The sequence below is a fragment of the Lactuca virosa genome, chromosome 4 (assembly GCF_052849685.1).
Source record: "Lactuca virosa cultivar CGN04683 chromosome 4, Lactuca_virosa_CGN04683_v6, whole genome shotgun sequence".
NCBI classification, from domain to species: domain Eukaryota; kingdom Viridiplantae; phylum Streptophyta; class Magnoliopsida; order Asterales; family Asteraceae; genus Lactuca; species Lactuca virosa.
The window spans coordinates 410,120,997-410,141,193 of record NC_136429.1 but is presented as its reverse complement, the minus strand read 5'-3'; positions in this window follow the sequence as shown (position 1 = coordinate 410,141,193).

Below are 20,197 nucleotides of genomic sequence, written 5' to 3'. Positions count from 1 at the left end.
GCCCAACAGTATAACCCACAGGGTGCCTTTCCTATCCCAAATCAAAACTGCCTGTCGCGCATCGTAACATCTCCATTCGCCAAGGAGCTCTTAGATTACGAAATCCCAAACACAGCAAAGCTACCACATCTCAAGACCTACAATGGAACTACAGATCCCGATAGCCACATCGACACATACGACTGGACGATGACCTCGCTCAAGTCGGACGAGCGATTCTGGTGTACGTAATTCCCAACAACCCTAGATGGCAACGCAGGAACGTGGTTCAATACGCTGCGACCTGGGATCATCCATAACTTCGGGTAGTTAAAATACTTATTCTTGACGAATTTCATGCAACTACGTAAATACAAGGGAGATTCGCACTCAATTATCGGCTGCAAACAGAAGGAAGGAGAGACAGTGCGAGAATACTTCACCATGTTCACTAACGCCACACTAGACGTCCCATGCCACGACGAAGGCTTAATAGAAGACTCCTTCACATGGGGCCTCCTACCAGGACCGCTGTCATAAAAGCTCATGGGAAAAAAGCCGCAGACACGGGAAGAGCTAAAAGAGAAAGTAGAGCGCTACCTGAGGCAGGAGGAGGGGGAGGCAACGAAACAAGAATACATGAATGCCATGACCGCCTCGACCATAAAACGCCACAGTCACCACCGTCTCACCCCGAGACCCAAGGCGGGGGCAGGCACTTTGGGCGAGGTAAGCGCTCACAGGGACGCTTTAGGCCATTCCAAAGAGACGAGAGGCGAGGCAGGCGGCCAGATGTCTATGTAGTTTCTGACAAGCAACCTGTGAAGGGAGGAAAGGGACGATACTGTGAGTACCACAAGAGCAAAACGCACGACACTGTCAACTGATCAGTGTTAAAAAGGGAAATGGAAGAAAAACAACTGAAGGGGAACCTCATCGAGGTGGCACGAAGCCTTCACGCCAAGTTTGATGCTGAGAACGCCAAAGACACAGCCAGAGAGCGCGACCAACCTCACGAAATCCTGATGATACGCTCCAAGCGGGGAAGGCAGGAGGAATATGGCGATATGGAAAATCTCACCAGATCCATGCAAGGATTGACGTTTTCAATGAAGGATCCTCAACCGATGGGCTGGCGAGGCGATGACCCACTCATAATCCAGGGGTCCATCAAAGATGTGACGATCCACCGGGTATATGTAACACCCCGTTATTTTCTATCTTGTACAACCATTCAATTCAATCAAAAGTCAGATTCGTTTCTGCTATCTATTTACTGTGTTTAGGGCCAGTTTGAGAGTCTCTAAGCCTAACACACTTAAGGATTGAGTGTTAAGAAGTAGTAGCTCGAGATCAGAAGGCTGCACCCAAACCAGAAAGCCAACCACATGGGGTTTACGGCCGTAAACTCCATTCACGGCCGTAAACACCCTCCTGGCGGTGAACTCCTTCCATAAGAATGATATTCCTTCATTTTTCATCATTTCTCACAATTTCAAGTCAAGAACTTCCATTCTCTCTCAAGTATCATCAAGGATATCCTCCTTAATCTTCAAAAGTGTAAGTTATTATTCCGTTATTTCTTGATATTCTTCTTGATCTTGTGGAACCCTTTGATTTCATCCATGAATTCATCACTTTTGGTCTAGATCTTCAAGATCATCATCTTTCACCAAGAACACACACTTGTTCTTGGGCCGTAAACATCCTAAAGTCATCCTAAGGGTGAGTAATTCTCCTATCATCTTGATACTCATTAGAAACTCTTGATTAACATACAAGAAACAACCATTTTGGCAAGAACGTCAAGGGTTTACGGCCGTAAACCCTTGCATGGCCATAAACTCATCCTCCTATGGCCGTAAACTCATATGGTCGTAAACACCTTGGCCGTAAACTCAAGTGTGGCCGTGAACAGACCTTCCTTTGGCCGTAAACTCCCTTTGATCAATCACATGTGATTTATACACTTCATTTCAAGTGTTTCCTAGTCCCTAAGGTTGTTTCCTTGCATGTTAGTTGTGTTAAACATTAATTACATGCTTATATATGCCATTATATGTCATTTAGGACTTGTTTGTGTCTCGGGAATTCATTCATGGAACTTCTCATCCTTACGCGAACCTTCAATTGAATCACCCACATAAGGTGAGTTCATACCCCTTTAATCTACCTTTTCAAATGATTTTTAATGCTTTTAAGGGGGGGGGAATACAAGTTGAACACAATTGTTAAATTATGTTAATAATTGTATGTGATATCAATTACACAAAGGATTTCCTTATGCTTTTATGGATTACCAAATACTTCCAAAATGACTTAAAGCCATACTAAATCTTTAAAGTCATGTAAACTCTTTTAGAAATACTGTTAAAACTCTTTTAATATTGTTAAACTCTTTGAAAAAGGTCTTATAAACTATTTCATATTATAATTGTCAAAATCATGTTCATATATATATATAAGTATATAAATAAGACTTAAAGGCCTTAGGACTAATAAGTTGCCTTATCTCCTTTTCCTTGTTTGGATGTGGTTTAAGGTGAGGTTATTTGTCCGAGGGTCGTTTTCTTCTTAATTATATACATTATACATATTGTAGTATAAAAGGTTACTTCAGTCGGTATCATTACCTTTGTATCATGCTGAGCAAAGGGATACATTCAGGAGAGATCATGCTAATCAGGTAGAACATATAAATTATAATAGGTATAATTTATGAAACAAACGAGAAATCTATTTTCCCAGATAAGTATATGAGGTCTAAACTACTTTATCAAGAAAAGGATATATTTCGATCTTTACTTAAAGTAAAATGTGATGGTACGTATTCAGGACATAGCAATACTTGTTATGTTACATTCTTGTAACCAGAGTCTCCTAGAGGGAGAGCAGGCATTGTGTGTATAGATCTATACGAGACCGACAATCCCACATCCCGACTGCTAGCTACAGTTAGGCAGACCAGCCATGGGGTGATAAATGTCACATATTCAGTTTCGACACCAGTAGGTCGTCATGTTCATTCTAGTCCAACATGGTTACAACTTTATCACATTTTAAACCCTAATTAACCAGGTTAATATTATGGTAGTTATTCACCAATAGTTTATTCTTTTTAAGAAATACTACTGTAGTATTCACTTTCCATAATCAAAACTACTTGTCAGAACGGTTTTATGGGGATTTAAAACTACTTATCAGAACGGTTTTATAGGGATTTAAAACTACTTATCAGAACGGTTTTATAGGATTAAAACTACTTGTCAGAACGGTTTTATGGGGATTTAAAACCACTTTTCACCAACAAGAAGGAAGATATCCTTCTTATAATTTTATAGATAGTTAAAATTATGTTAAACTTTATTATAAGTACAGTAACACTTAAATAGAACGGTTTTATGGAATTAAAACTACTTATCAGATGTAAAGCAGAAAATATAAAATTTTCTGGAACGTCATTATTCGTTCTCTTAAAACTAGTATAACATAAAGGACCTTAAATGGTTAACTTTATAATTCCTTAGTTTAGACACCAGAGTTATACATAATTAATATCCGACTAACAGTGGAATGTGTGATTTCCGCCTTACTTCTTGTTCATTGTTTGGTTGTGGGCTTAGGTCAGATTCACAAATTTAACTGTCAGTTCGATATTAGGTTATATATGACTAGTATAAACTAAGTAATTGTGGAGGGAACTATTATGGTTATCATATTGTCACGTCAGAAAATATAGGATTTTCTGGAGGAACTAGTTAACTTTTCCAAGAACTTAGAGTATACTTCATATAACTAAAATACTTATGAACTCACCAGCTTAAATGCTGATCTCTCTTTCAAAATAACTTGTATTCTCAGGAAATCCAGTAGACATGTACACTCCTGAAGCTTTTGAGAAGACTGCCTAGTACCATACTGCGACTCTTGTCTTCTACTGTATCTACTTTGATGTTTGAATATGTAATGTTTAAACACTTATGTAAAACTTATACTTATTAATGCAATGGTTGTTTGTACTTTGATTACTATAATGCATGTGTTGTGATACTTACATGACGTCCTCTGCCCCCAAACGTTTCCGTCGTTCTGGTTTGGGGGTGTGACAGTATACATCGATTCAGGCAGCTTAACGGATATCATCTACGAGCATTGTTTCCGTCTCCTGCCCGACAGATGGAAGGAGAGCCTCAAGCCTGCAACGGGGAGACTAGCAGGTTTCACAGGACACAACCTATGGCCCCTAGGCACGATTTATTTTCCTTTCATGCTGATTAACCATGACAAAGTAAAGAAGAAGACAACCCTAATAGACTTTGTTGTGATAAGGCATCCTGCAGAGCATAACATCATGCTTAGACGAACGTCCCTACTCAAATTTGGGGCTGTCGCATCAACAATGCATGGAATAGTAAATTTCAGCACAACGGAGGGATCGGGGACAGTCCTAGCAACGCCACCAAGGGAGTTACGATGTTCCGAAATCATGCAGCCGAAAGAGATCGTACAGGAAAGCAAGAAGTCACGAGTAGAGCCAGAAAGTGGAAAGGAAATTATCAATAGGGAGTACCCGGACCAACCGATCAGCGTAGACAATAACCTTCCATCGACCACCAGACAGTCGCTGATCGGCCTCTTGAAAAAATACAAGCATGTCTTCACTTGGACCCCTACAGACATGGTAGGGGTAGACAGGAAGGTCATAGAGCACAAGCTTATGATCAAGTCGGGTACTAAAGAAACCAAACAGAAAAAAGGGTTCAAGGGGGAGACAGGAACTGGCCAATCAACACCGAAGTTGCTAAGCTGACCAAGGCGGGGATACTACGAGAAGCCGTCTTCCCGACTTGGATTGCCAACCCCGTTATGGTGAGGAAACATGATGGCTCGTGGCGCATCTGCAACGATTAGAAATTGACCAAAAAGTCGAGTCCTTGTAGGCTTCAAACTAAAGTGCTTCTTAGACACATACAAGGGGTACCATCAGATCTTGATGAGCAAAGAGGACGAGGAGAAAACAGCTTTCTACACAAACCATGGGGCTTTCTGCTACACCAAGATGTTGTTCGGCCTGAAGAACGCAGGGGTGACCTACCAACGACTAGTTGACTCTATTTTCGCCAAACAAATCGGAAGAAGCATCAAAGTATACGTTGATGACATGGTCATAAAAAGCCCCGATGACAGGTAGCTACTAGAAGACGTAGAAGAAACATTCAAAACATTGGAGAAGGTCAGAATGAAATTAAATCTAGTAAAGTGTACCTTCGGTGTCGAAGAAGGCCAATTCATGGGGTACTACATTACCACAAAAGGAATTCAGCCTAGCCCAACCAAAGTGGACGAGTTGATGGAGGTGCCATCCCCACACACATTGCGAGATGCCCAGGGGCTAAACGGTACATTGACTGCTCTATGCCGTTTCATTTCTAAATCATCAGAAAAAACCCTACCGCTCTTCCACACCCTCAAAGGATGCATTGAAAAGAACAACTTCCAATGGATAGCGGCAGCAGAAGTGTAACACCCTGACTCCCAGGTATAAAAATTAAAGCTTATATTCACATTATTAAACCTACTTGACGAGTTGGATGCCCCAACTCGTCGTGTAGAAGCGGATCAGGCCGCGTGATTTAGGAGGTCTACTCGACGAGTTAGAGGATCCCAACTCCACGAGTAGGAGTTGAAAAATGAAACCCTAATTTCCAGGATTTTACACCCTATTTAAAGGGGTCATTAGCCTCCCTCTACCTCCCTTACCGTCCCCCTTGAGCTCAGAAAACCCTAATCGCATCTACTCTCCATTTTTGTGTGTTAAGAAGCTTGGAAGGTGGATTTTGTGAAGAGAGCTTGAAGTCTAAGGAGCTTAGAGCAAGGAGAAGCTTGTGGATCTGATTTCTACTTCATCTTAGCATCATCTTGAAGGTAACAAGTCGTTACCTTGACTTCTCTCTAGCTAGATCTCTTCATGCAAAGGTTTAGGGCTATTTCTAGTTTGTTGTGGAGTTATTTCTGGTTTTAGGCATGATCTGAAGTTGTAACTTCAGATCTGGACTCCTCTACCCTTTATAGTCATAAAGTTCTAGTCTTTAGCAAGTTATGGTCTTCTCCTTACCTAAAACTTCTTCTTTAGCTTGGTTTTGTCCTTTAAGACCTTGCATGCACGTAAAGTTTGCAACTTTACGTGATAACTTCACCTTAGGAAGCTAGATCTACAATTTGGAGCTTTGGGGTAGCTTAAAAACGTCTGAATGAGAAATGGACTCAAGGGACTCGACGAGTTGCATGTTCAACTCGACGAGCCAGATGAAGATTGGTCGTTTTTGGTTTCTGCCTGGACTCGGCGATTTAGTGAGATGACTCGACGAGTTAGTTAGGGTTTTCCCAACATTTAGACACCGCATGGACTCGACGAGTTGTCGGGAAACTCGGCGAGTCAACCAGTATTTTCATGGTTTCCCGAGTTGTGAAGGAACTCGACGAGTCAGTTGACTACACTCGACGAATTGGGTCAACATGGACTGTTGACCTTGACCGTTGACTTTGACTTTGACCAAGGGTTGACCAATTTGACTTCTAGGGGTATTTTAGTAATTTGGAAATTTAGGGAAGTGGATCATTGGTGGATGTAGGTGATTGAGTTTGGATCTGTGTTTGGGGAGTTTGACATTATCATCCCGAGCTACTTGTGAGGTGGGTTTTCCTCACTATACTAAATGGTCGAAGGCACCAAGGCTGGCCTTTTGGATTGTTATCCTGCTTTATCGTTAGTGTGATCGGTTAGATCGGTATCCTGGTAGATAGGATGTTGCTATGTTTAGTGATCTGTAGATCGGTTTGTCTGTTCGTAAACTGTTATGTGATTATCTTATATATGTACACATGATTGATTGATGGTTGAGGCTTATATGCTTTGTGCAAGAGCCAACAGACCAGGGCATTCCAACCCGATGGTTGTGGGCCAAGAGTATTCCATACCGAGTATGATTGGACTCATAGTATGTGGGCATTCCAACCCGATGGTTGTGGGTCGAGGGTATACCATCCCGAGGATGATTGGACCCATAGTATGTTGGCATTCCAACCCGATGGTTGAGGGCCTGGGGCATTCCAACCTGATGGTTGATTGGGCCCATAGTATGTTGTTATTACATGTGTGTTATTTGTTGTGCGGGTGTTTTGGGGGAACTCACTAAGCTTCGGGCTTACAGTTGTTGATTTTGTTTCAGGTACTTCTGATGATCGTGGGAAGGCGTAGGCGTGATCGTGCACCTCCTTATATTTTTGTGATTTGATTCTGGGATACTCTGACATGAAAACATTTTGAAAACAAATTTGTAATAATTATTGGTTTTGAATGATTTTAAAAAGTTTTAAATTGGCATGATTTTATGGGTGTTACAAGTTGGTATCAGAGCCTTGGTTTGAGTGAATTGGAGGAAACACTCAAATGGTTTTCAAAATACTAAAGGATGATGCAAGTGTACGATCAGCCGGAGCCAGTAAGTAGACCTCAAAATACCTTACGGATTATTTGATTTATGTGATATGTTAGAACAGCATGCTACTACTGAAAGCACGGGACCCATACGCGTAGCAAGGAAGTCACAACCCCTAGGGTTTAGTTGGGAGTTGGTTCCCTGTTATTTATGAGGATTATCTGATATCTCCCTGGTGTATTTTAAGTATGGTGGTTACGAGACGATCCGAGACCGGGTCCGGGTCAGGACCAGCGGCTGGCAGTCAGGATGGGCCAGCATTGACAGAGGACCGTGTCAGGGAGATCATCCGGGAGGAGGTGGTCGAGATTGTCCGGGGTCAGATTCCGGAGATGTTTGGGTCTATTAAGACCGCCATGATGGAGTATTTTGATGACAGATACGCAGCCATTGCTGAGACTGCGGCTGCTGCAGCCTCTGCAGCCGTGGCGATTGCGGGTACAGGGACAGGGCGAGCTGTTCAGTACCGGGACTTCGATACCACGAAGCCCCCGACCTTCGATGGGACTCAGGATCCGATCATAGCCATGAGGTGGATGTCGAGCGTGGAGGGATGTTTCTTCACGTGCTCATATCCTGCAGACCAGAAGGTCAGATGTGCCCTGAACTTGCTTGGGAGCAGTTTAGAGAGATGTTTCTTCACTGGGTCGTATACTGATGATCAGAGAGCTGCGGTTACTTGGGAGCAGTTTAGAGAGATGTTCCACGCTCGCTACATTCCGCGAGTCGAGTGCGAGCGGCTGTCACAGGAGTTTTTGGATCTAAGACAGGGAACGAAGACGGTGACGGAGATCACCCACATGTTCATTGAGAGGGCGATGTTTTGCCCGGAGTTTGCTTCTGATCAGGCTCAGATGACACGTTATCTGAGCATGCTCAAGACCGATATCCATCAGTTTGTTTCTACCCAGCGTTGTGATACACTATTGGAGTTACAGGAGGTCGTTAGGCGGCGTAAGCATGAGATTGAGTTACAGTTACGGGAGCAGAGGCAGGCCCCGACGCAGTCACAACCGGCGCCAAAGCGGTCAAAGACCGCAGATTCTAGATCTGGAGTTCAGCCCGGCCGCACTTATGGGAAGTGCGGGAAGGCTCATTCGGGGGTTTGCCGATGTGATAGTGGGTGCCACAAGTGTGGCAAGCAGGGCCACATTGCTAGGGATTATCGGAAGCAGACTCCAGTTCCTGCGGTCAGACTTTGTTACCGTTGTGAGCAGGTGGGCCATATGAAGGCCCAGTTTCCCCTACTAGTCGCAAAGCCGGTGCAGGCTCCCACGCCAGCTACACTGAGGATTACTGACGGGAGACAGGGCAGAGCAGAGCCCCCAAGGGCTCAGGGACGCGCCTTCCAGCTTACCGCCGAGGAGGCCAGGAGAGCACCGGATGTGGTTGCTGGTATGTTTCCATCCTTTATCATATTGATTACATATGTTTTATGCTTATATGTGTTATACCATGTTAGGTACATTCTTAGTGAACTCCTTACCTGCTTTGGTATTATTTGACTCTGGGGCGAGTCGGTCATTTGTCTCTCAGTCGTTCAGTAGGGAGTTCGGTTTGCCAGTGGGAGAGCTAGAATGTCCGTTGCGAGTCTCTATCGCCAACAAACACGAAATTTCCGCTTCTTCGATCTATCAGGGTTGTGTGTTGGAGATCTTCGGGGTATCTTTCCCGACAGACTTGATCCCGATTCCCATAGGGGATGTGTGTGTGATCTTAGGTATGGACTGGCTTGGTCGCTTCGGTGTCATGATCGACTGCGAGGGTCAGCGGGTGGTAGTTCGAACCCCAAGTGAGGGAGAACTAGTTATCTTCGGCGAGGGCACCGGGTTGGGTTCAAGGTTCTGCTCAGCCGCAAGGGCTCGACAATATATTTAGCATGGGTGTGCGGGTTATTTAGCGTATGTGGTGGATACGCGGGTCGGGGATGAGACCACGGTTTCAGAGGTTCCAGTAGTCAGGGAGTTCGCTGACGTGTTTCCGGAGGAGTTACCCGGAGTGCCTCCGGAGAGGCAGGTCGAGTTTAGGATCGAATTAGTGCCAGGTGCGGCCCCTATCGCCAAGGCGTCGTACCGATTGGCACCGCCTGAGATGCAGGAGCTGTCATATCAGCTATAGGAACTGTTGGGCAAGCAGTTCATTCGTCCGAGCAGTTCTCCATGGGGAGCGTCGATTCTCTTTGTCGGGAAGAAGGATGGTTCACACCGGATGTGCATTGACTACCGGGGGTTGAACAAGTTGATGGTGAAGAACCGTTATCCGCTCCCGAGGATAGATGATCTTTTCGATCAGTTGCAGGGAGCATCTTGGTTCTCCAAGATAGACCTGAGGTCCGGGTACCACCAGGTCAGGGTTAAGGAGGAGGACGTGGAGAAGACCGCGTTCCAGACTCGTTATGGACATTACGAGTTCATGGTGATGTCGTTTGGGCTCACCAACGTGCCAGCAGTATTTATGGACCTGATGAATTGTGACAACCCGAAACTTTGTCCGTTTCCGTTACGCGAGTTTCGTTAATAAAAATTCGAATTTGTTAACTTTTCCGTCAAACTTTTGGGTTAGAAAATAATCTAGTTATATTTAATTAAATTATTTACGAGTCGGAACCAAAAATCGCGCGGAAACCCAAAAATCTCGAAAAATCAACATTTGCGGTCTAAAAGAGATTACGACCGTAAACTCGTTTACGACCGTAAACCTGTTTACGGTCAGTAACGAGTGGACCCCCCACAACGCCCCTATAAATATGACACCCCCATCTTCATTAGAACATTTCTGTCCAAAAACTCTCTCCTTCTCTCTCTAAGAATCTTGACAGTAAACACTCAAAACGCCTTCAAGCTTCGGAAAACATCGAGAAACCACGTTTGGAGTCACTTGGAAACGCCTGAAAACGATTATCTCTTCGAAAACAACAAGCAGAACCATTTTCTTGAGTTTACGGTCCGAGCCTTCAAGAACCGTAAACCCTGTTCTTGAGTTTACGGTCCAACCTTCAGAAACCGTAAACTCTGTTCTTGAGTTTACGGTCCGAGTCTTCAAGAACCGTAAACTCTGTTCTTGAGTTTACGGCCGTAAACTCACCAAGCATTCAGAAACCGTAAACCACCCTTCGACCGTAAACACCTTTTTAGTGGTGTTTTTGGCTGAAAACTCACCTTCTTCGATTCGATCAAGTCCCGGTAACATTCCTTAACCGATTTCAAGTGTACCTCTAACACATTATCCAACAAAATCGCTAATTTAGATACATATACGTATTTATTTGATATTAGGATTCCGTTAAGTGTCGCGTGCAACAACTCAAGGATCTTCATTCAGTCAACGATTTCACAACAAGAACGGTGAGTTCATACCCCTACATTTTCCGTATTTTTAATTTTTTCAAGGGGGGGGGGGGGAAATACAAGCTAAATATAAATGTCTTCAAAACTCATGCAATTCTCATACTTTAACCCTTTTGTACTGTGTTGAGCATAAGGGACGTTTTCACAACAATTTGCATAGTTTTCCGGACACACTATTCACTATTCATGCAAACTATAATCGGTATAGTTTGGGATTTTTCTAAAAATATAACAAGTACAGAAACTTTCACTGTTAAACATATGCACTGAGACAGAAACCATTCACAGTTTACATCACTACTTTATCATGGTATTCATAACTGTAATTATCATTATATACGGTATACATACGGATTTTCACTACAGTAGAATGCTACTACACTACATGTAAACTAGATTGTACGATAATGTGAGGCGCTACTTCACTACTGTACCCTTAGGTGTACAGGGATAAATCCTACCACTGTATAACCAGAGTCTCCTGGAGGGAGAGCGTGAGATTTGTGAATAGATCTATTCGGGATTGACAATCCCACATCTGGACTGCTAGCTACAGTTAGGCGGGCACGCCTGAGATGTACAAATGTCATTTAGCTCGACGCCTGAAGAACGTTGGAAAGGTCTCTAGTCATATCAAGCATGGTTATACGACTCACAATATGTATAAATCACCTTTAGTTTACAACTTAACACTCTTCAACAGTTCTATTTTTACTAAATATAACTGATACACACTACGTATACTGGCTGAAGTCAGGGTTTTCAAACAGAACCGATTATGCATTGGGTTCACACACAAATACCTATACTTCATGATTAGCTCTAGCTAGTCATATGAGGTAGTATTTTCGCATATCACTACTGTTTCAGTAACGAACATTCATGGTTTTATACAGAATCGATAACGCTACTTACTCACTAAAGAAAATATCGGATTTTCTTGGAAACATACAAGACATTCATGATTCATTACAAAACTAATACACTACGTTTTCACTAAAGAAAATATCGGATTTTCTTGAAGCTATACAAACACTTATGTTAAAAACTACTGCTTATGAACTCACCACCGTTATGCTGATATTTTCAAACTGCTTGTATTCTCAGGAAATCAGTAGACAGGTACTTGCTGGATTTTGAGGAATTGAAGCATTAAGAGTTTTAAAGTTTTTAAGTTTTTTTACTATAGAAAGCTATTGGATGTAATTCAAACAAAGTTTCAGACAAGTTTCAACTGATGTAAACATTTTTGTTTAAGTATTCACTGTAATGGTTGTGTTGCTATGATTGCTGTTATTCATTGGTTGTGATACTACACATGACGTCCTCCGCCCCGGAACGTTTTCGCCTTTCTGGTTTCGGGGTGTCACAGATTGGTATCAGAGCCCTTGTTTATAGCGAGCTAGTATACCGAACCTTACGTGGTATACAACTATAAACACTAAGGGGCCTAAGTGCTCTACGCTAAAAGTATACTTTCAAAATATAAGTATTTTTATAAAAAGTATACGAGCATGCATACAAAATAAAATTCGTGTTGCTAGTAGAAAAGAACAAAAGTATTTGGATGCTGGAACGTTGCGGTTAAACCTGGGCAGTTATGTAATCATGTCTAGGGTGAATATAGCCTGATCAACTATATTCAGTCGAGACATGACCAACATGTGCTTGGGAGTGACTGTGGTGTTACAGCAGGCCTAAAACTTACCAAAATCATCTCACATAAAATATTATAGGAGTATTTTCGCTAGAACCAAACTCAGTATACAGATTCACTCTAAGTATTGCTACATCTTCTTCCTTAAGCGATAACTTACTTGTATTAGTAACCTTTCTGTGTTTATCGCTCGGTAGAATACTTTCATTATCAGAATGAGATATATTTTGTTTTATATCTCGAGGACTTACCATCCTCTTCTCCCTGATTATTTTTAGAACAAGATGCCTCCTCGACCAAGACCCATCAGAAGGAACGACAACACTCCGCCACCACCACCACCCCCACAGTTCGACCCCGTCATGTTTCAGGCAGCAGTTACAGCCGCCGTGACTGCAGCAATGGCTCAAGTGAATGCTAGTGGGGCTGGAGGTGGAACTGACCCACAGAGACAAGATGGAAGTCAGGGACATCAAAAAGAGTGCTCCTACAAGGACTTCATGACTGCGAAGCCCAAGTCCTTCGACGGAAATGGAGGTGTCATCGCCCTGACTCGATGGTTCGAGAAGATCGAATCCATCTTCGAAATCTGCGTGTGTTCTGAAGCAAACAAGGTGAAGTTCGCCGCATGCACCTTCACCGACAGAGCCTTGACCTGGTGGAATGGTCGAGTCAAAACCCTAACCCTGCCAGTGTCTAATGCCATGGGTTGGGAAAGATTGAAGGAGCTCATGCTCGCTGAGTACTGCCCGAGGGGCGAAGTGCAAAAGTTGGAGCACGAACTTTGGAACTTGAAGATGAAGGGTTCTGACATTATTGCTTACACTGCTAGATTCTGTGATCTGGCACTTCTCTGTCCGGGAATGGTCACCCCGGAAAGCAAGAAAATCGAGAGGTACATCTGGGGACTGACGCAACCCACCAAGGGAAATGTCTTGGCTGCTCGACCAACCACATTTGAAAGCGCCAAGGATCTGGCACAGACTCTGATCGATCATGGAATCGATCCGGATGAAGTAGCAGCTGTCTCTGAACCACAAAAGGAAAGCGATGGGAAGAAGAAGAAGTTTGGTAACAAACGAAAGGGCCAGTCTTCGCAGGAGCCCTCCAAGAAACAACAAATAGTGGCAGTTCATGCTGTTACTGCCCCTGCTGCTGCTCCCACTGCTGTCCAAACCACCCAATCCCCTACCGGTGGTTATGTTGGAAAGCTTCCACTGTGCAACAAGTGTAACTTTCATCATCACGGACCCTGCCGTGAGCTGAGTTGCAACAGCTGTGGAAAGAAAGAACACACAGCTCGATACTGCAAGACACCAGCTCAACCAACCAACCAGGCTCCAGGAGCGGGCGCTGGTTAAACTTGTTATGGATGTGGATAGGCTGGGCACTTCAGGAGAAACTCCCCCAAGGCAACAACTGGTGGCAATGCAGGGAGAGTTCTAGTGATGGGCCAGGAGGAAGCAGTTGTTGATCCTACCATTGTTACGGGTACGTTCCTCCTTGACAACTCTTATGCATGCATTCTCTTCGACTCTGGTGCGGAGAGGAGTTTTGTTAGTCATACATTCAAACATCTAATCAAATGTAAATCCCAACCTCTAACTGAACCATTAACCGTCGAGATGGAAAACGGAAAGAAGGAGAGCACTAACGACATATTCATAGGTTGTACTCTTACCCTAGACAATTATTCTTTTCCTATCGATCTTATGCCTGTGTCCATCAAGAGTTTCGACGTCATTATCGGCATGGACTGGCTAAGCTCCAATCGTGCTGATATTCTTTGCTTCGAGAAGGCTATCCGTCTCGACCTTCCCTCTGGTGAAGCTCTCATGATTTACGGAGATAAGCCTAGCTCGAACCTCCGTATCATTTCATGCATCAAAGCTCGGAAGTATCTACGAAAGGAGTGCCATGCATTTCTAGCTCACGTTATAGACGTGACGCAAAAAGTTAAAGACCTCGAGAGTCTTCCCGAAGTCTGCAACTTCCTTGATGTCTTCCCTGAAGATCTCCCAGGAATCCCTCCCGAACGCCAAGTCGAGTTTCGTATCGACTTAATCCCCGGAGCTACTCCTGTGGCTAAATCTCCTTACCGCTTAGCGCCATCGGAAATGCAAGAATTATCCAGTCAGCTCAATGAGCTGATTAGTAAGGGATTCATAAGGCCGAGTTCCTCACCCTGGGGAGCTCCGATCTTATTCGTGAAAAAGAAAGATGGATCCTTTCGGATGTGCATCGACTACCGAGAGCTGAATAAGCTGACTATCAAGAACCGATATCCCTTACCCAGAATCGACGATCTCTACGACCAACTTTAGGGATCCAGTTATTTCTCAAAGATCGATCTGAGATCAAGGTACCATCAATTGCGAGTTCATGAGAATGATGTGCCCAAAACAGCATTCCGAACTCGCTATGGACACTATGAGTTTGTAGTAATGCCCTTTGGTCTTACCAACGCACCGGCAGTATTCATGGACTTGATGAATCGGGTGTGCCGCCCTTTCTTAGACAAGTTCGTGATCGTGTTCATCGACGATATACTTGTCTATTCGCGGAGTGAGAATGATCATAAACAGCACTTAAGGCAGGTGTTGGAAACATTAAGGGCAGAAAAGCTATACGCGAAATTCTCAAAGTGCGAATTCTGGATCAGGAAGGTGAATTTCCTTGGACACGTGATTAGCAAGGAAGGAATACACGTGGACCCTTCCAAGATCAGGGCGATTGAGAACTGGTCTGCACCAAAGACCCCCACAGAAATCCGGCAATTCTTGGGTCTCGCGGGCTATTATCGCAGATTCATCCAGAACTTCTCCGGAATCGCTAAGCCCTTAACTACCCTGACTCAAAAAGGGGTAACATTTAGTTGGGGAGTCAAGCAAGACACTGCGTTTCAAACATTGAAGCAGGCCCTATGCAGCACACCTATCTTGTCCTTGCTCGAAGGGACAGAAGACTTCGTTGTCTACTGTGATGCATCCAAGCAGGGCCTAGGGTGTGTGCTCATGCAGAGAGGAAAGGTCATCGCCTATGCCTCGAGGCAGTTGAAAACACACGAAGTCAATTACACAACTCACGATTTAGAGTTGGGAGCAGTGGTCTTTGCATTAAAGATCTGGAGACACTATCTCTATGGAACCAAGTGCATTATCTTCACCGACCATAAGAGCTTGCAACATATTTTCAATCAAAAGGAGTTAAACATGAGACTGTTGGATTAATGTCTAAGTCCATAACTATATTTGGTATGTACTTGACCCGACCCGGCATGGTCCATTTGGGTTGCACTTCACCGGCACAATTTATATGGATAGTCTTTTGAGAATAGTATATTTATGATTTATATTAATATATTATAAGTTCTAATATATTAATATGGAATCATATTATTTAATTAGTATTGATCAAGAATTAATTTAGAATTAATTAAGTGATCAAAAAGAACTAATTAAATATGGACTCTTATATATATGGAATGGGCCAAGTTCATTTAGGTTGGGCTAAGCTTTCATGGATGGTCCATGGAGCTTTTAACCTATGGATCCTATGTAAATGAAAGGTCATGGGTATTAGGGTTTACATGGATGTAACCCTAATCCTCCATAATATATAAAGGGGTCCTTGGCTCACAAAATTGGCACAAGTGTGTGAAAATAAGAGTGGGCCGATTTTAGTGTGCATACATATTCTCTCAAGTTCTTCCAAGGTGTTTTGGTGATTTTTGATTCCATTTGAGGCTTCCACACTATTGGGGCTAAGCTCTTAAAGCTTGAAGACATCAAGCTACATCAAAAGGTATGTCATCTAACTAGAACTTTGTAGTATAGGTGCTTCATAATATGCTAGTTAGGATGAAACCTTGGAATAGTTAATATTTGCATGTATAATAGAGAAAACATAGATCCAAGGTTTATAGGGTTGCATGTACACCATAGGAGTGTTAGAATGCTCAAAACCCAACAGTGGTATCAGAGCCATGGGTTGTTTTCTGTTATATTGATGCAAATGTTTTATTTTCAAGTTGGAAAAAAAGGAAAAAAAAACATAACGTTTGTCAAATTTTAAGATAATTACTTGTTTTTGTGAAAAACTAATTATTTGTAAAATTTGAATCATTTGCTATATGAGTTGAATTAGGTCAAATTTAGTAAAAGATAAAATGATATGATTATTTTATTAGTTTTAAAAGTTTGATCTAAAGAGTTTTTTGAAACCTCCATAAGTTATGGATATGAAAATGTTTTTAAAAAAAATTGATTCAAAGTTTTTTATGGAGTTACAAAACTTGGTCTTAATGTTTTAAAGAATTCCATAACTTGTTCTTAAGTTATGGAACATGAAAAGTTTCATCATAAAACAAGTATTTAACTCCATAAGTTATGGAATCCAAAAGTTTTCAAGAGTTACAAAACTTGCCCTCAAGTTTTGGAATTTGGAAAAAGTTTTTTTATGATAAAAAAAAAGAATTGAATTCTAAAACTCTTGGGTTCATAACTTAAACAATTAATTAAATGGTTTTAATTTTGAATTTAATAATTGGAATTATGATGTTTTTATTGAATAATTCAATTAACTCTTATGGACTTTATTAATAGTTAATTAAAGCGTTTAATTAAAAGAGTATTATTAAATCCATAAATATATGGTTTGAGTTTAATTAAATTAAAAGTCTAGTTTAATTAACAGATTAAACCACCAAGTATTTTAAATGTCTACAATACACCCTTATACTATTATAATATTAAAAGTTTAATGGGTAAATTACACGAATGGTCCCTATGGTTTAGGGTAACTTGCGCGTTTGGTCCCTAACTTATTTTTCTAACTCGGAAGGTCCCTACTGTTTGTTTTTGTTACACGCTTGGTCCCTGTCTTACATAAAAAGTCTATTTTCCCTTGATTTTTTAATTTATTTAAATAAACACACCCTCAACCCCACCCCTCACCTTACCTAACCTACCCTACCATTTTTTTCCTATTTAAGTAATTGTCTTTTTACGTAAGATAGGGACCAAACGCGTAACAAAAACAAACAATAGGGACCAAGCGTGTAGCAATAATAAACAGTAGGGACCTTCCGAGTTAAAAAAATAAGTTAGGGACCAAACGTGCAAATTATCCCAAACCATAGGGACCATTCGTGTAATTTACTCAAGTTTAATATATTATATGTATAAGAGCAAGTCGTCTTACCATTATTAGGCCTCATTCACGAAGCCGATCTATAAGGGGAGTATAAGGTTACTGCCTATAAAATGGCAGTTTAATGGGTGTCCACTCTCACCCACCGCTTCCTTGACTGGTGGAGGGTCGTTAGCCGAACAGGTAGGACAAGGACTATAATTATCCCTTCATTAAAAGTATTAATGATAAATACTAAGTAACTAAACTTTTTATAAATTCCCAATCTTAGTTACTTAGGAAAATGTGAATAAGGTGCTAATCCATGAAATTACACTTTGCACTTTGTTTAAGCTGTTAGTGGAGCGTGTGTGGTTATCCGGCACACTAACCTGGACTTAACAAGGTAGGCAAAGGGTAACTTAATGTTTATCATAGTATCGTTGGAGCGTGTGTGGTTAACCGGCACATCGATTGAGGGGTAAATATTAAGGGTACCAAGTATATTTGCATGGTTACTTCACACCTTGTTTTGTGATCCTCGGCATCCCAGTCACAAAACCTGAAGAGCACACTCGAGATTGAAACATGCCATTGAAAAGTTCAATGAATCTCAAAAGAATCTAGGAATTTCAAAACCAATTAAAACCTAATAATACATTTCGTTTATCTTGGTGGAAATTGGTGAATCGTCATTCACCTACCTTCAAATATTTTATAGCTTGGATTACGGCATCCCTCTTCCAAGTTATAAAATAGTTTGTTGGGTCCTAGCCTTAATATATCATATTGGGTGTTATATTAAGGACTTAAATCAACTTTACGTGAATTTCTCTCATTGTTGATGTCTGGTTTAGACAACAATGATCTTCCCAAACCAAGCTTTCCTAATGAATATGACTTCCCGAGTTTGGCTCATGGAAGTCATACTTCACTTCCTCCACCTCCTCCAATTATTCTCCCTAACCCACAAGTTCAAGGTCACTCAAGCCCTAATGGCAAGCAAGGTCTATATGTGATCACATCTTAGAGATGAAGTCACATATTGACAAGCCGGGAGAGTTGGGTGTCAAAGTCTTGAGAAAGTTGGATGTTCAATCACTTTCTAAGTCACATAGTGAGTTCCTTTGGGACTATTATGAAACAGACTATGACATGAACCTTAATGATCATATCTATTTGCTTGATGCTGCTGAATCAGCAATGATTTGGAACGATAGTAAAGCAAATTTGATTAGAAGATCAACTTCCCAAAAACTTTATGGACAGTGACAATGGTGACACTGGAAATCCAGAAAAAGCATTCTCTTCCCAATGGAAAGGGATTGACCATAGTCAACCCAGTTGACCAAATGGTAAAGAGAAAGGCTAAGTCTGAGATAGTCCCATTACCAAAGGGTCCATATGTTTATTTTGCCAAAGGAAGGGGCGTTGATTGCAAAGCTGCCAAATTTACCTAAGGATGTTAAAGTCAATAAGTTTGACTCTACATCAGGTAGAGCCCATTATCTAGCTCTGTTAAGTTCTATTCTGAGATCCTCATTACATGATGTGACTGGGCCACATGTTGATGTTTTAAGAATCAAAGAATAGAGAGAAATCTTAAAGGAAGTATATGCTGATTCTGATCGCGAAGGTGGATTTCCATCGCATCAGAATTTTGAGCAGTTGCTTAAGAAGTTATGATATATTGCTAAGGAATAGATAACAACAATTTTCCATGTGGATTGTAAGGATAAGTTTTTCCGCAAAGTTTTAAAATAAAAGAAAATTGTTTAATTTTATTTATTTGAAGTATCCTTACAATGGCATTTGTGGAAAATTGTTGCTTATATGATTCCACTGACAGCAATATTGGAAAATGGATTTGATTCTTTCATTTGTGGTAGTGTCTAAATTTACCAAATCAGGAAAGTTCCTCATCACCCAAGTTTCAATTGGACCGAAACTTGGAATCATGCAAGTTGAATAGTATGATGAATGAGAACTTTCAAGCATTGGAAAATAAAGACTAATTACTTGTTCACATGGATGTGTGAGTCAAGTGAAGGACTAAAGGGATCGAGTACACATTCTTGTGCACTGGTCATGTCCACCACAAAGCTCGTTAAGACTATTTGATTTACTAAAGTTTAGTAAATATGGTTATACTTACAAGTTTAAGTATAATTCTGAAACATTGGAAAAGTCTCAATGTATGGCAGAACGAATGGGAAGAATCAAATTAGGCAGAAAGATAAAAGTTTCTCAAATCTGAAAAGATGGGAGAGTACTTTACTATCATGTTTGTGATCATCTTAATGATTTAGAAATCATATCACAATTAGTCGTCTAAAGGTCATCTTAGTGCATTATTATGACTAAGAAGAGGAGTCATGAATTGTTGAAATGGTTAGATCAGGAAGATGAGTCATACTTCGTTCCAAAACAATTCTTAGAGTCATACTCCAAGATTGTAACTTGAGTGACATATCTTAAAGAAAGGTTTAAAACACTTGTCAAATGTAAGAGTAAAAGTGTCCTACTCTTGTACATTTGAAATTGGTAAGTTGTGATGTTTTGGATAAAACAAAGACCAACTAAGG